This window comes from Halichoerus grypus, chromosome 6 (assembly GCF_964656455.1).
Source record: "Halichoerus grypus chromosome 6, mHalGry1.hap1.1, whole genome shotgun sequence".
NCBI lineage: Eukaryota > Metazoa > Chordata > Mammalia > Carnivora > Phocidae > Halichoerus > Halichoerus grypus.
This window is the reverse complement of record NC_135717.1, coordinates 98,062,636-98,081,076: the sequence shown is the minus strand read 5'-3', so window position 1 is coordinate 98,081,076 and position 18,441 is coordinate 98,062,636. Positions and strand designations below refer to the sequence as shown.

The 18,441-nt window shown below is 37.0% G+C and overlaps 1 protein-coding gene across 11 annotated transcripts in view; it reads left to right on the top strand.

Moving 5' to 3' along the window:
- SOX5 (SRY-box transcription factor 5) overlaps positions 1 to 18,441 on the top strand; it is a 1,003,105-nt gene that overhangs the window by 91,800 nt on the left and 892,864 nt on the right. The gene's annotated exons all lie outside the window — the stretch shown is intronic.

Here is an 18,441-nt window from a genome sequence, read left to right as displayed (position 1 = left end):
AAAAATGGATTGATAAGATGTTGGTTGAAAAAGGGAAAATGAAAAATTCAGAAACAAAAAAGAATATTAAAAAAATTAACTTTGAAAGACTAAAGAATCGGGGGGGAAAAGCCATGAATTCTATGTACTGTATTCCCCTAGTGCTGGCGTTCTGCTGTTCTCATTGATCAGTAAACTTGGTCTTGGCTGGCTGTTCTTGCTGATCTTCTGGGGGAGGGGCCTGTTGGAGTGGGTCTTAAATGTCTTTGCCGGAGGCGGAATTGCCCCGCCCTTGCCCAGTCTGGGCTAAGTAATCTGCTTGGGGTTTGCTCTCAGGAGCTTTTGTTCCAAGCTTTCCGTACCGCTTTGGAGGATGAAGTGAAAATGGTGGCCTCCCAGTCTCCGCCCCGGAGGAGCCAGAACTCGGGGCCCCACTCCTCAGTGAATCCCCAGAGAAAAGCAGTCAGTCACTCCCCTCTCCCTGGTCTCCGGCCGCACTTTATGCTCACCCGGCCTGTGACCAAGCGTTTCTATCTCTGGCACCCGACTCGGTGTGGAGTCTCCAAACCCAGCAGATCCCTGCAGTGTGCTCCCGCACCGCTCCTCCCAGGGGAGGAACGAGAGTCTCCCCGGAACTGCCGCTTGTTGGGTCCCTGCTGGAGGAGCAGTCGCCCGACTGTGCCACGGATCACGGTTTATGGCAACCCTGAGCTGCGAGCCCACTCCTGGGCTCCGTCTCTGCAGCCGGCTTCCCCGTTCTGATACCTGGAGCTCTGCCGCACTCAGGCACCCCCGGTCTTTCTGTGACCCTGAGGGTCCTGAGACCACAGTGTGCCAGCGAGGGTTCCACCCCCTGCTTAGCCACTGGAGCGACATCCCTCAGTGGAGCTGACTTCTAAAAATTCCGATTTTGTGCTCCGCGGCTCTATCACTTGCCAGAAGCGGCTGACGGAGGCTCCCTCCCCCGCTATCTTCCCAAATATCGCCTTGGATTCCCTTCTCCGCATGTCCTACCTTCTAGAAAGTGGTCGCTTTTCTGTTCCAATAGTTGCTGCTATTCTTTTCTTTGATCTCCTATTGAGTTTGTAGGTGTTCAGAATGGTTTGATCCCTATTTAGCTGAATTTGGGGGACCAGATGAAATTTAGGTCTCCTACTCCTCTGCCATCTTGCTCTTCCCTTGTACTTGGACTCTTAAAGGTGAGTATCATTTGGATTTGTTCACGAGTGATTGGAATATATATATATATATATATATATATAGTTCATGTATATGACTTCCTCTGGGTTCCTTTCACACACACTATATGAGGGCATATATATAGTTCATATATATGAGGGCATATATATAGTTCATATATATATATATATATATATATATATATAGTTATTGCTTGATCTGTAAAAGAAAACCTAAAAAAAAATGCTCCCAAGCTTTTGTGAGATCTGAAGACAACAGATTTAAATATTTAAATTTAAATAGCAAAGCTTCATAGATGTAGATGGTTGAAAACACCATAGTCAGCTTAATTAAATCCTATTGCCAGATATTTACTGTTGTTGGACCAGCAGTGTGGCAGAGCTGGCTCTTGCAGCCTGGTATCTGCTCACATGAGCCAGTTGTGTGCCTCCCTTACCAACTCTGTGTTCGATGACTTCATGGTGGGGTGGTAAACTTGAAATCAGCCATCAGTGGTTATTTCACCATGAAATTTGCAAATGCTACAAGTCAGAGCTTTTTTCTTTTTCTTTTTTTCCTCCTGGAGAGTTGATTGTTAAACATACCCCAGTGCAGCATTGCTTTCAGCTTTAACCTTATTATGAATGCAGATAACAGTGAATGCTGATCATATTAGCTTTGTTTTAAAAGTGGTTCCCCCAGAAACTTTGGGAAGGCCCCCTCTGCATGTTACGATTCCAGAAACAGGGGATATGAAGATTAATAGAAAGATGGATGCTTTTGAGTGGTTAATATTCTGTGAGTAACCAAAGGGGGAAAATACTTAATAGAGGTTAAAATCAGATGATGATTTTTTATTATAATTTCATATGCTTTTTAATATAAGAAAGATCTCTTACGTACTGCAGAATGAGGGACCTGCCTATTATATTGGTTATGTATTAAAATAAATCATCATAGGTGACACAGTAGGTATAGTTTTTAAATTATGTTATTTTGTTTGTGGCTTATGTTACATCATTTATAATATCATGTATGTATACATATGGTAATGACTACTTAGCATATTCTTTCTTAATTAAAATAAGGCATTGTTTCTGATAATGTTATTACTGAAGGCTCTGGCAAATGAAGCTTTCTCTAAGTGTCTCTGGGAATTGCTTTGACAGGCTAGGGAGATGAAAAGTCAGCATGTACACAAACTCAACTGTTGGCGTATAAATCAAAATAGATTCCAAGTACACTCATCTGTATTAGCCACCATTTGGGACCCTTAGAAAACACAGGCCACCAATATAGGGGTTCATTCGTATGGACAAAAAATTCAAGTAAAACATCTGGAACTCCGTGAACCAGTGCACAGTTTCTCTTTTGAACCTTTAGTTGCCCTGCGTCCTGTCCTCTTCTAGCGATGCATGCGAGGGTAGGAGGGATGATTTGTCCATAATCAGAGGTTCTCTCCTAATTAGCATTATCAGACCTGCTACTTACTGCTTTCTACGTTATAAACTGAGGTACAATCCTTTGTGAGGGGAAACGATGAAAGAGTGGGTAGTTACAGGTCACAAAATTCTCAATTCCCTTTAACCTTTCTGAGCAACTAATTTCCTTTGCTCCACTGGGTTGTCAGTCCAAAGATCAACCCCCAACTTCCTCTGGGTTCCTTTCACACACACTTTGCTTATCTGTCTGAGTGGCGTTTGTCTGATCTTTCCTTTTGCATGTTTTTACTTTTAAGATCTTCTCTTTCTTATGTAAAAAAGGCAATTAGACTCGTATCTGTTTATTTTAAACAAAATGGCTGTTAATTAGTGTGATCAAAAACCCTGCCATTGTAGACTATGGGTTCCACTTTGTAGTTGCACTAAATTGAGTAGGGTTTGGTGCCAGTTGACATGATAACAACTCAAAGTCTGGCTTTTTAAAAATTAATGAACAAACACATTTATGAGGCTTTGTTTTGTCTGGTTTAGATCTATAGGCTCTGAACGCATCAGAGTTCTTATTTTTTACTGACTAATGCTGTTGCTTATTAAAAGTGCATAAAGTTATTGAAAAACTTTTTTTTTTTTTTGCTAACTTAATATAATTGATGTGTGGAAGCCATGCCATTTTCATTTAATTGGTTTGTTTTTGATTTTATAAGTTAGAGCACAAATTCTGTTTATTTATTCCATTAGTAACACACACTAACATTTGTTTTTATGAAATTGTCAACTCACCAGAGCTCTAGAATCATCTTAAATTGTTAGCCCCCTGAGCAAACCCCCACCATGCCCCACTTTTCACATTTAGAAGAAACAAGCAGATTCCAGGTATTTATTTAATATAAACAACTTTAAGAGCATGGGTCAATATGACATAATTCAATTTTATACATCTTAAACATCCTCAGTACTTTACAGTGATAATTAATATTCAGAATAATGATGATAGCAGTATTATAAGAGTCTCCTTTACAGGAAAATTATGTTCATGATATATTACTTCGAAGGCAGAGAGCTATAACAATATATACTAGCATAATTTTTTATATTGAGGATTTAGACAAAGATAAATTTCTACTTCTGTAGTCAGAAAAATTAAATCAAAATAAAATATAATTCACCAGAACAGCTCAGCTCTAACATTCTGGTTAACTGAAGTTTCAAATTCATCATTTATTTTTCACGTTAAAGAAAAGAGGATCGAAAGGCCCAGTTCTCTGGATGCATGCAAACTTTATGAATTATGTTAAAATAGGAGCACCTATCCTAACCTAACTTTGCTAGATGTCTGGGAAGACTTTGGATTTGCAACATATGCCTCAGATCATCTGTAAAACTGCAATAAATCCTGAGTTTTGATTGACTACTTTGAAGAAAAAAATCTGCTTATTTGTGAATGGTAATGGATCAAAGTGTCTCACTAAAGTTATTTAGAGTTGAAAATCTAATAACTACCATTTATTTAATTTTTACAGTAATCCAGGGAGTATTCTGTGCTCAATAATTAATTAATCCTTGGATTCATCTACATATGATCATGTTTAAACTTTACAGTAACCCTGCAAGCCAGGCTTTTGTTTACTCATCACAGCTAAATAGAAACTGAGGCTCTGAAAGCTTAAATATCTTGTGAAAGTTCACTTAGCTGGTAAATGACTCAGACCATTCTGACTCCAAATGCTTTCCATGACACTGTTTCCTAATACTTGTCAATAATAGGTTGTTTTGAAAAAGCAATATTTTCCTATTTTGTGAGGAAATCACATCATCATCCTACTTCTTTATGTTTAATTTCCCAAGCTAAAAAAGAGAGAATTCCCTCATTTCTCATGCTCCAGCTGTTTGGGATCCTTTATCAGATACCCTTATGAATGGAAAGCTGTTCTTAATGGATTTAAGTGTTTCAGTGATCTTCATCACTTATCCTGGAAGGTTCCTGCCTTAATCTGTCCTCACTGTTGAACATTCTTTCTTGGTATTTAGCCTAAATTTACTTCTCTTGATTATACTCATTACTCCTAGTTACCTCCCTTATTGTGGATGTGTCAGTAATGATCTATCTTTAGCCAACTGGCCTTTGTTTACAGTTCTTCCCACAAGATTGAGGCTGATGTTGTAATGATGCTTAGAGATGATATAATATAGATGTGGGTAATTGGGCAATCAAATTCAAAGTACATTCTAAACCTAGAATTAGTAGGAAAGTAATAAATGGCACTCAGTGTTGGTTTTCTACATCGTCTGTACTTTGGTTTGCATTTAAGGACATCTGTACTTGATACTTTAAGCTTATTCACATACAGTTACTTTGTATGGCTTATAATATTAGTGAATGCTAACCTAATTAATAGCTGAGAAGTTTATTATATATATATATATATATATATATATATATATATATATAAAATTTGATATGGCACCAATCTTTTATTTTTTATTAGTTGCACAAAATCAGCATCTCATACAATCTAACCTTTGATCATATTTGCCTACTGCTTCCTGCCCTCTAGTCCTTGATTTCCATTTCCTTTTCAGTAATAATGAGACAAATTATCAAACAAGCTCATTTGAGGAAACTCCAATTGTAATCAGTTAGCTTGATGGAGGAAGAGATTTTTGGAATGCAGCATTTATCCTCCCCTGTGGATACCCAGTGTAGTAATTTAAAGCTTAGTGTAGTGTATTGAGCACCCACAAAGTGAGCTTTACAAAGTAAAACCAGATTTCTTCATTCCACAGAGAATAGATATTTATTCATAAGCTGTCTGTGTCTGGGGATTTTTGTTTTGTTTTGTTTAACATTTTCATAATGCGCTAACCTGGGGCACCACTTTTTGTGCTTTTCTACAGAATTGAAGCTCTAAAGGCACAAGTTAAACAAAAGGCATCAGAGAGTTGTGAACATGAGTACACGGGGAGAAACCCAACCCGGAAATAGCCATAAAAAAGTGAGAAGCCAAGTAGAGAACCCTAAAATGTAAATCAGGAACCAAAGCAGAAATAAATGAAAGAAAGGGCAGATTACAGAATTTAGGGCAGAAGCAGACCAGGCATTGTGAAGTTCAAGAGGGAAATAATTCATCTTCCCTGAAGACCAAGAAAATGGAAGCACAGGAAAAGAAATATGAATATTCAAAAATAAAACAGTTAAAGCTATAAATGATAGACAACATAGACATAACACAGACTTTAAGCACTGAGAGCCTAGGCATATAGGAAGTAATAAAACAGCAACAGTGAGAATAGGAGAGGACACCTCAAGAGCTATTTTCTGGGGCTGTGTTTGACTAAACCCTTCTGACCTGAGTGCATATGGGAGTTCTGGATTCTCTGAAGGCTAGGCATAGTCTTAAGCATTTCTAATATTGGGGCCAAACCTGGGAAATCAACAAATCTTAGTAGATAATCACATCTCTAAAAGCTAACACTAACATAGTACCTACTCTGTTCTGAGCACTGTTCTAAATACTTTACATATTGTATATTAACTAATTTAATCTTCACAATAACCTGATGAATATGGTATACCATGGCTACATCCCCATTTTACAGATGAAGAGCAGATGCCAGAGAGATTAGGTAAGTTGCTCAGGTTTACACAGCACTAGGCTTTGCTTGCAAGCAGCTTGGCCCAGAGCTCATGCTGGAATTCACTGTACTGCTATAACCCCGTCCAGTCCGTCACCAAATCCTGATAACTCTCTTAAATATCTATAAAATGTGCTTCCTCATCAACCAGTTGTCATAATCTCAATGACTGCAGTGCCCTCAGCCTCCAGTGTTGTTCCACTGCAAACCTTTCTCCATCATTACCACCATCTCGGCAGCCCTCTGTTTGTCAGTGGTATTCCATAGGTTAAACGCTTAATCAACTAGAAAGTCAGAAAAGGATTATTTTTCATGTACTTCTCATTTTAGTTTTCATGTCAACATGATTCCTTTTGAAAGTACCTGTATCACTAGCCCTTTTTACTGGCTATGAGACTAGGGCAAGGGATTAAACTCTGCACCTCAGGTTTTTCATCTATGAAGTGGGGCCAATAAGATGGGATGGGAAATATCTCATGGGATTTTTATTAATACATGTAAAGTAATTAGAGGAGTGCCTGTATATAATAAGTTCTTAAAAAACTTTAAGTCTTATTAGAAGTAGCATAGGTGGTAAAAGGCAAAGCAAACACAAGCTCTACATTCCAAAATGTGAAATACTGATATATATGTACTTACATACACACATCATATAAGCATGTATAAACACACATACATATGTATATTTTTGCAAATATACATTTTCCATTATTTCCCAGGGTATAGATTTCACATTCCATCAGAGGGAAGCCAAAATCTAAACATCTTATCTGAAACAGCCTTTAATTTGTACATGACTGCCAAGTAGGTAACACTATTTGTCAACGCACTTTTAAACTTAGGAAATTTTAGATTAGTTCTTAAAATTTTATTTCTTTAAGAAAACAATAAACATGGAAGCAAATTTAAAGAAAAGTATTCAATTTCAGTGGAGTGAATGAGGAGGGAAAGGTTTGTGTTTCTGGTTATGTAAGGAAAAAATAGCTGAAGAGTATAGATTTCAGTGTTCCAAAATAAAAAATGATGCCTGATCAGGACTGGAAGCTTCAGATCAAAAGGGCAATTTTAGAAAATTGTGGTGAGTGAATGAGGGCACTAGTTTATTGAAGAAATCAATTTGCTATCTTAACCAATGGCACCAGCGCCATCCCTATAATCTCTGAAAATAGATAGACACTTTGCGGTTCACCAATCCGTAGATTGCATCTGCTTCCTTACACCTGGCAAGCTCACACCCTTTTCGAAAAGATGGTATCGCAGGAGCTTTGTGGGTTTATGAAGCCACAAGTTTATTAGTTAGATAAAATCTCTAAGCGTTTAGGAGTTTAAAACTGTGTTGTCAAACCTATTTCAGTTATAATGGCAATTTCCAAAGTAAATATGACACAGTAACTTTTAAATCTTGTCATTCTGTTTCCTTGAGTGTGTGATTTGTGATAATCTATGGCAGGGCTTCCTGTCTTTGTTTTCAAATTTAGCTGTACATGGAGAGTAGCAATTGAAATACTGAAACTTAGAATCTACAAGTGGTAAATTGTACACCTCCAATTACCCCAAATAATTTTCTTGGATAAAGGTGGGCCAAAAATTTTAAAGGGAAAACAAATATGGCTTTATTATTATTTTTTAACTTAAATATAATTAACATACATTATATTAGTTTCAGGTATACAACATAATGATTCAATATTTCTGTATATTTTTGTGAAATGATCACCACAGTAAGTCTAGTTAACAACCATCACCATACATTGTTACCAAATTTATTTTTCTTGTGATGAAAACTTTTACGATAAACTCTTTTAGCAAGTTTCAAATATACAATACCGTATTATTAACTATAGTCATCATGTTGTATATCCCCATGACTAATTTATTTTATAGCTGGAATTTTGTACTTGTAACTCCCTTCTCCCATTCCTCACCTCTCCCTCCTCCCTGCCCCCGCTTCTGGAAATCACTAATCTGTTCTCTGTATCCATGAGCTCACGTTTTGTTATTGCTGTTTATGTAGGTGGGTGGGTTTTATTTTTTTTTAAATTTCACATATAAGTGAGATCATATGGTATTTGTTTTTCTCTGATTTATTTCACTTAGCATAATGCCCTCAAGTTTTATCTATGTTGATGCAAATGGCATGATTTCATTCTTGTTTATGGCTGAATAATATTTCATTAAAGATATATGCCACAGTTTCTTCATCCATCCATCCAACTTAGGTTGCTTCCATATCTTGGCTATTGTAAATAATGCTGCAATGAACAAGGGGTGCATATACAGCTCTCAAATAAATAAATAAATAAAATATTTTAAAAATTCCAGAAACTTCAGCTTAAAACAAAACAAAACAAAAAACCACATCCTTGTCAACTCTTGTTAATTCTTGTCTTTTTGATAATAGTCATTCAAGCAAGTGTGAGGTGATATCTCATTGTGGTTTTGATTTGCATTTCCCTGATGATTAATGATGTTGAGCACCTTTTCATATACCTGTTGGCCATCTGTATGTCTTCTTTGGAAAAATGTAAATATGGCTCTAAATGTATAATGAAGTAGTCAGAGGAGAAAATAACATTGGGGACAGAATCCTCTTTAATATATTGTGCTGTCTCATTTAAGTGATCAGAAAGGTCTAATACAGTAAAAACTTATTAGAACTCAGTGTTCAAAGACCTAAATAAGCCTTTTTTTTCTCTTTTAGCATCTGATTTTAGGAATAGAAGCAAATCCTAAGGAAATAACATGATACCAATTAATGATTTTGGGAAAGCAAATTGTGAGGTGTTCATCTAGGTTATTATATTTTCTATCAAATTCTATACACTGACTTTCTACATGAGGATTAATTTTTACTAGGAACAATAGGTGTAGAGTTAGGAAAACTGAAGTTTTCCAATTAAGTCCAGGCTTACTATATTACCAAAATGTAAATATGGGTATTTAGCTGTATTCTTAACATTACAAAAATAGTCTCTGAAAGGATAGCATATACATATAATATATAAATACATATTATTTCAATATAATAACATGATGAGATATATATCTTGTATATTGTTGGATAGTTTCCAGAGCTCTTCCACATATATCATAGCATCCTCAGATAATCTTATGAAGAAGGGCCAGTAGAATAAACTTCCATTTTGCAGATGCAGATATTGGCAAGAGAGAAGAAAATGATGCAACCCAGAATGCTATTAATTAATAACTGAACTGGGATTAAAGTCTCCAAGAGCAGAGAATATTCCATAATTTTAAGCTGAAGTATAATTTTATGGAGATGATAATATGAAACAAAATTGCTTTGTAGTATTACTAACCTTAAAACATTGGTGCTACATGGGAGCAAGATGTCTCAAAGAACAACAGGCTTTTATTTTCTTGGCTATCATCACTGCCAAATTAAGTGTTCAGTGGAGATTAGGTCTTATTATTACTGTTACATAGATTTTGAAAAATTCCTGGACATACCACCCCAAACAGAGTAAATTAGTGCTACTGAAAAAAAGATGATAATTTATGATATGCTTATGAGAACTATTGTTAAGTTAGCAACATTGTTGCTATTTTAACCACCATTTAGAAAGCTGGAATTTCTTCCCAGAAATTAATTGGTATGAATTGCTATTTTAATGGGGATAGAATATAATGACCCATGGTTTTATGCATTTGAGCAAAGTGACGGCATCACTACTTAACTCTAAGGGTCATAGTGGCCACTTTTATGAATTAAATGACCAGTGGAGAGCACCCCAAACTTTGTGCAATAAATCCTCCCACAAAGTAATGTTTCTTGTTGTATAGCTTGAACAATGAATTCGGTATGTATCACTGGGTGAACCTGGTGTACTTAGACATTTGTCTTTTTTCTTCCTTCTGTAAATGTATTATCATGTAGTAGAGGGCACCCAAATCTCAAGCCAAACATACACGGATACATGCAAATTCTTGCTCTTGGAAAAGCAAGACTCTAATGGTTGTTCACTTATAGGGGAAGGGCGTTTGGTGATGCTATTTTATATTCTTCAACAAAATATGGTCTACAACAAGAAATTAATTCCAAATTACCAAGTCAGTTTGGACTGGCTACGTGGTACAGTAATATACGTAGAGTCGTAGAGGGATGAGTTAAAGTCTTCTGAAAGAGTCTGTGTGGAGGAAACTACATGAAGAACTATTAGCACTGCTGCTCTGTGGCAGTTTGCCAGTACAGTGCTGCCTTCTCATAACCCTGAAACCCATCTGCATTCTCCAAAAGGGGGGGAAAACGCATGTGTGAGGGAGTACTTGAGAGGGGATAATGGCATGATCAGAGGTAACCCCCTACACATTATTCCTCATGATGTGAAAATTCTTTTACAGGGACCAGGGAGATTCTGAACTGAATAAGTCCAAGTGAAAACAATTCTAGAAAATGTTGCAGTTTGAACCTAATCCACTTAACTTGGTCTGTCTTCAAGTCGCCACTTGCTTAGAGTTCATTCTTTCAGAAGTTGAGCACCTCTGTCATTGAGTAGTGGTCAGATTAACTGTGCTGTCCTGCTACTTGCTGGCTGAAGTCGTTTTTGTTACTTCTAATGTAAGCTTTTAGAAAGCTATAAAGTACAGTGACAGACACGATCATATTCAATTGGACATGCTTTCTGCAGATTTGTTAAGGATTTAGTCTACACATTTGTAGCATTTAGTTGCCATGGAGATGACCTCGGTGGTAAGAGGAACAGCCTTTAGGTTGGACCTCAGATTTTCCTTTCATTTCCATTTAATTTGATTTGACTGCAGAATGTCACTTCCATTGCATTGATTAAGCTTCATCACTGCCACCAGCCCTGTTAGGAAGGTGAAAGGGCAGGCCAGCCGCTGTCATTTTGCACCCCTACCCTTTTCTGATATCAATACAGATGGGCTTTTGAGATGAGAAACTCCTTCACTACATTGATGCAGACACAATTTCTCTTGCTCACTTCATGAAATATAATAAAACTAGAATTATGCTCAAAAGTTTTTATTCACTCAAAAGCACACTCTATATAACCTCAAGTTTTCTCTTTTTTTAGCTCCATGCTTTGGAAGTTATAATATCTAATGTATGAAAGCAAAAAATTACTGTCTTCGGTTTCCCTTAAAAACTTTTTTAAGATAAACTCTGCATTTGCCTACTTTTTGAAATATTTTATAGTTTAAATGAATCAGAAATCAATGACAGAATTAAACTATACAAATATGAAGCATTAATTTCTGCTTATATGGATTGGAAGTGCTATCCTTAGGTATTAATTAAGATAAGTTGGAAGCAAAATGATGCATTAGACAAAGTTTCTCTTTGGTACCCTGTACTGCTTCTTTCTGCTGCCTTTTTTTTTTTTTCCCTGCTGCTTTCTTTATTTCCTTCCCTGACTTTTAATGCCATCAGTAACCCAGAACTCATCAATCTTATCTTTTAGGTAAAACAAAAACAAAAACAACAAAGTTGATAAATTAATTCAACACTAAGCTTTGAGAAATTAAACTTGTTAACTTCCTTAGGAGTACAGCATTTATATTTCGCTAGAGAAGAGGAGAACATTATTTAACACAAGAAACTTAGGAGAACTCCAGTAACAAACTGGGGAAGACAGTTCGATAGGAAGCCTTCCAGATGCTTTTCAAATCATAGCACTTAGATTTCAGCCTCGATATGAATGCTTGGTTCTGCTGCATTTAGGAGGGTACCGTGTTAGGTTTCTTTAAATATGCTATAATTTGGATGGGGGAAGCCCTCAGTTTCTTGATGGAACATATACAAGAAACCTTTGAATTCATGGCTGGAAAACATAGAAGTCAGCAATTACTATAGATATGCCAGCACTTTGGGGGCAAAGGACCTTGACTAGGTCATCGTAATTTCATGTTTTTTAAAGAAAGGTAGCTTTATTGGGGCACATGGGTGGCTCAGTCAGTTAAGCGTCTGCCTTCGGCTCAGGTCATGATTCCAGGGTCCTGGAATCTGCAGGGAGCCTGCTTCTCCCTCTCCCTCTGCTGCTCCTCCTGCTTCTGTGCTTGCTCTCTCTCTCTCTCTGTCAAATAAATAAAATCTTTAAAAAAGAAGAAAGGTAGCTTTATTGACTAGGATTGAGATTAGGGGAAAAAGGAAGCCATGATTGCTATTTAAATCTTGGTTTCTTGGTTTGTGGGGTTTTGGCCAGAATCAGGCATGGTGTCCTTTGGGAATTGCCTCCAGCATTCTATACAATGTCTGTTTGGATAGTTCCTGTTATTTCTGTTGGAAGTCTATAAAGTGATGTGCATTGGGAAAGTACTGACAACTTTTTTGGTCTCTGCCATAGTAGCTGCACCTATTTAGACCAGTTTTGCTGTGTTGGAATATTCTAGAATTCCAGTTAACAATAGAGTGAAAGTCATAATGTGACTGCCTTTACTTGTTACCTCTAAATGATGTAGAGTACTGTTTGTCAAACTGTAATGTGCATCTGAGTCACCTGGATATCTTGTTAAAATGCAAGTTCTGATTCAGAAGGCCTGGGTGGGGCCTGAGATTTTTGTGTTGCTAATGAGTTGCCAGCTGGGGCTGATGTTGGTTATACACTTTGTAGAGTAGGGACCTAGGGCAGGTTCTCAGTCTCAGTGAACATTGGAATCACCTGGGAAGATTTAAAACATCTATTCCTGGGTCCCATCCTACCCCAGAGATTAATATTTAATTGAGTAGAGTGTGGCTGGGTATCAGGATTTTTAAAAGCTCTCCAGGTGATTTTGATGTTCAGCCAAGGGTGAACACCACTGATTAGATAATGGACCTGTGAAGATGGGGAAAACATGGGGAGATGATCGTGTTGTAAAGAATATTTTCAAAACCTTCCTCAGGGTTTTATTTTTACTATTAATTTGGAGGTTTTAAAGACACGGAGCCAAATATGTAAATAAAAACCGATTTGTCATTCCATTCATTAACTGCAATTATTAGTCTACAAGTGAACATTTACCAATACTATCTTTAGCATTTCCTTCTTTTTTTTTTTTTAAGATTTTATTTATTTATTTGACAGAGAGAGACACAGCGAGAGAGGGAACACAAGCAGGGAGAGTGGGAGAGGGAGAAGCAGGCTTCCCACCGAGCAGGGAGCCCGATGTGGGGCTCGATCCCAGGACCCTGGGAACATGACCTGAGCCGAAGGCAGACGCTTAATGGCTGAGCCACCCAGGCGCCCCAGCATTTCCTTCTTTTTAAGATAATTTTAAGATAGGTTGGCAGATTTAGCAAATCAAAATACATACTGCGGTGCCATTCCAGGCTGTTGAATCAGAACCTGTATTTTAACAAGATACTCAGGTGATTCATATGCACAATATAAATATTGCCTGGGACACACTTTAAAAAATCAAATTTACTTGGGTGTCCTGTATTTTTTATCTTATCTCGTAACTCTATTTAGGAAGTAATTAACATTTATTTCATTACAGAATAAAATGGAAAGTAGTGTTCTGAGTTTAGAGAACACTTTTAATATCTTGCTTCTCATTTCACCTCATCTTCCTGTGTCTGCAATGCCCACTGATTTTTAAGCCTAACATAAAATAAAACTAGCTAATAGACCTCACGATGTCTTGCTGTGTATTAGAAACAAATAAAATATGCCATTCTGTGTATTTATGCAAGCATGGGAGACAGCCCTACCACTTTGAGGGTGGCAATCAGTTTACGTTAAAAATTGTTTTACATCTTTTTCTTAGATTTAAATAATTGTCACAGATTTTAAAACCCTCTTATTTAAGGAATTCAGAAGCCACCTTGTTGTAACTAAAGTGTAACAATTAGTTGTGCTCATAAAACTACAAATACCAGAATTCCCCCAGAAAGAGAATTATCCCAAGGCTTATCTTCCTATGAAAAAAACAGTCCCACAAGGCTAAAAAATGTTGTGTCTATATACCCAAATAAGAAATGCTAATCTTTTAAAAAATTACTTAGATTAACCAAAATGTCAAAGTTCAGCATTGTTAAAAGCAACATTTAACCTGGCTCATGTTGATAGCAGTGTCTTACGAATCACAGATATTGAAAAAACAGGTTATAAAAGTTTAGTCACAAAAATTAATTTTTAGGTTAAGGTAAAAAATATATCATTGACATTATTAGATTTTTCTTTCAACTGTGTCCCCTTTTGGAGTCTTTGTCACACATCTGGTACTCTATTAAGAAGACATTCATATGCTGGTATTGAATACAGTGATTTGCGCTTTAAAATGTAGTGTTGAGAACTCTATTTGGAATGTGTTGCTGCATATAAGATTGAGCTTTAATAGTGTTATATTTCAGTCTATAAATAACTTTTACTTCCTATCTGACATTAAAACAATGTATGGCATTTGGCAAAAAGTAAACTGCCGAATGATTTCTTAAGTGCCTAGTTAAGGGATGTCATTGTAAATTTTTTTATCCTGGTGAAAAACACTCTCAGAATATGTCTTAGCTTTACTAATCCCTCAAAATAAATTATTTATTTTGGCAATATGAAATCATAAATGCTAATCAACATTCTGAAAAGTGTGGCATTGTTGATTTTTATTTATAGTGAGTCAAGTTAATAGGTATATCATGTAGTGAAGTTATACTGTCACAATCAGAAAGGTAAATTATAACTAAGGCCTCACACTTGAAAATGTGGTGAACAAGGCAGGACAGAGCACGTTTATATGCAGTCCCAGTGACGCACTGGGGTGAATGGACATATCAGTGGCTTCAGAGTCAAATCTCTTATGACCCAACTGGACCTCAGTTCCTTCATTTGTGAAATGAGAGAAGAAATATTCCTTCATTGAGTTGTAAAGATTAAGATAATGTTATGTAAAGTTCCTTAGATGATGCCAGTAGATATTCAGAAAAAAGTTAGTTTCCACCTCAACCATCCTGATCCCCTAAATCCCTCCAACCCATTTGGAGGATTCTCCTTCCTTGGTAGAGTTTCTAGAAATATCATATGGCATGAGGGAGGCTAAAAAGAGGTAAACTATTAACTTTTACTTGGCCAGATGTAAGCTCAAATGTGATTTTGTTAGGTGAAGGCTAGTTAAAGTCCACTGAGGAAAACAATTTCTAATGATGAAAAGAATACTCGCCTTTAAGTGAAAAGGCAGAAGAGCTGCTACCAGGACTAACTAGACGCTTGACTCCATGCAAATTATTTAATTGTTCTTGGCTGAGGTTTCTTTACCTTTACCAAAGGAGTAATGTTGAATTGTAATGTATCTTGGTTTCCCTCCAGCTCCTCTCACTGTAATGCTTCCTGGGTTGGGTTCCCTGAGGTGCTAAGTTGGAGACTGGGAATGTTCTTGGGATCAACACCTATGAGGGAGTAGGCCCTAGGACCAGGCATCGGGAGGAGCTGTACTGAGATGTAGTTATAACTCAGGCCTCAGTGGGTCCCTGGAGAGCTTGGGCACTGCGTGGTCCTTCGGAGTTTTTGTGACTGAGGCAAGGGTACTCAGCCTCTTTCGCTCTAAACCCTTTCTAGGGGCATGACTCTGGGCAAGGCAGCCCCCGTCATTCCCCTGGGGGCAGGTCCTGAGGAGTAGTCACGTAGAAATTAGCAGCAGCCAGAGCACCTGGCCACTAGAATGAGTGCCTCAGTCTTGGAGGGGCATTTGACACAGCGTCTACTGCGTGAGGTTAGTTTTCTAGCATCTCAGGGTCATGGCCTTATACTCAGCAGAATATCAGTCTTTACTGCAGTGCTATCATTTTCAGAGATGTTTTGGGGGAAATGCTAAACTTTAGGGGTGCCTGGGTGGCTCAGTTAGGCCTCTGCCATTGGCTCAGGTCATGATACTGGGGGCCTGGGATCGAACCGTGCATTGGGCTCCCTGCTTGGGGCTCCCTCTGCCCCTCCCCCTGCTCGTGCTCCCTCTCCCTCTCAAATAAATAAAATCTTTTAAAAAATTAAAAAAAAGAAATGCTAAACTTTGGAATCTCTAGGTGTATTGGGGGGGTTGTTATTTTGAGCATAGGCCATGCGTGTACATTTTCTGAAGTTAAATTAATCAAAATACTCTGATAAAGTCTTCGCTGAATTTTGCAGGAGGATAGACTTTTTGTACTATTTCTAAGAGATCTCTCATACAGATTTCTCCAAAGGCATCATGGAAAATAGCCTCAGCTTTTGGAGTTCCATTTGTAGTTGTGACCAAAACCCAAAGTGCTCAAGTACAGTATGAGACATTTTAAAAAATTCAAATAGGCCATTATACAAATCACTGAGAAAATCTGCCTACTTTGGTACTTTATTTTCTTTTAAAGATTTTATTTATTTATTTGAGAGAGAAAGAGCATGAGCAGGGTGAGGGGCAGAGAGAGAAGCAGGCTGTCTGCTCAGGGGCTCAATCCCAGGACCTGAGGATCATGACCTGAGCAGACGGCAGATGCTTAACCGACTGAGCCATCCAGGCACCCCTACTTTGGTATTTTATTTTATTTTATTTTATTTTATTTTATTTTATTTTATTATGTTCATTTAGCCAACATATAGTACATCATTGGTTTTTGATGTAGTGTTCAATGATTCATTAGTTGCATATAACACCCAGTGCTCTTCACATCACATGCCCTCCTTAAATACCCATCACCCGGTTACCCCATCCCTCCAACCTTTACTTTGGTACTTTAAAAAGTGTTTTTCTTCAGATTCTGTTCCAGCTTTGAGTATGGAAATTCTTCCTCTCTCAGTACTGTTTATTCATCTTTAGTTGTTCATTTTTCAAATATGAGGATGGTATGTTTCACATATGATGTGCTGTGGATTAGCCCTCCGGGCTGGTACCTTGCAGTGAAGATTTTTTATTTTTTTGAAGATATTTTTTTGTTAGTTGAAACAGAGGGAACTGAATGGATAAGACCATCAAGAAGATAAAGCTAACTTTATCTTCATCTAAAGAAGTTCAGTGTATTAAATACCAACGCATTCTTGCAAGGGTCTTATTCAGTGGAAGAGATAAAGAGTGAACCTCTATATCCCCTTTGTTGGCCTGAAAATGGAATGTCAAGCAACATATAATCATCTTTCTTGTTTAAAAAAAAAAATGGAAAGTGAGAGAAAGCGATTTCTATTTGTGTCAGATTTTAGATGTCTTAATATTCTTTCCTGTCTAATTTTGCAGAAAGTGATAATAGAGTTCCTGTCAAATTAGAGGCTACAGACTTTTAACCTATGTCGTGAAAAAAAAACCACATTAGTTATTATTACCATAAACATAATTCAAATAAATATTTAGTTGTAATACCATTATGTTGAAGGGTGCATTCCAAGCATATAATTTTGCTCTCATTATAAATATTAAAAATTCAGAATGATAGTACACTGGAGAAGAAAAGAAAAAAAAGAAACAACAGAGGTTTTTGGAGTCTTTTGCTTCCAAAGATGGAGTTTCAGTGTAAATTCATAATTGGAAAAATTGGAATGAAGTGATTCCCATAAAGAATTATGCATCTCTGTTACTTATGGAACATGAAATTATTTTCTAAAATACCATAAATCCTGCCACATGTTTCTATCTGTGAGTCAGAAACTAAAGTGAATAGTATCAAGAGTGGATCAAAGTGAGAAAAGAAAGAAGAAAGTAGAAAACTCACTGTGTGCAACTTCATAGAAAGAGCTCCAAGCAAGTGATATTTCTGACCTTTGCTGAACCAGTAGTTGAACCTGTTTTATTAGTCACCTGAGAATTACTTGCTTGAGTGGGATTGTTGAATGTGAAAATGATGCTGGACCAATCTTTAGAATTTTTCAGACCTTTATTAAACTGATGACAATTTTGAGTGTCTCATCATTACATTTTCCAAATACCAGTAAATAGAGCACACATTTTCATAGTTCAAGTTTATGCATAAAATATCTAAGCAGGTGCATTTTCAGTGTTAAAGGGTATTTTCTCAACCAAATTATTAGAAAAGAGAATGAATGAGAAAACAAAGAGCATACTCTAGAGAAGTCCTTTCTAACATTGCTTTTAGCAGTATTATCAAATTGGGTCACAGATAATTAGATTAATTTGACTACCCTATGGTTTTATTTGGAGAAATGTAATGTGGCAACTCTCTTTGCTCTTGGATATCTATAGGATACAAGAAAATGGAAACACTCAGCCTTCAAAAAGGAAAGAGCTATTATGTCACGCTCAATCAGAGAGATGTAGACATTGATAGAGTATCAACACC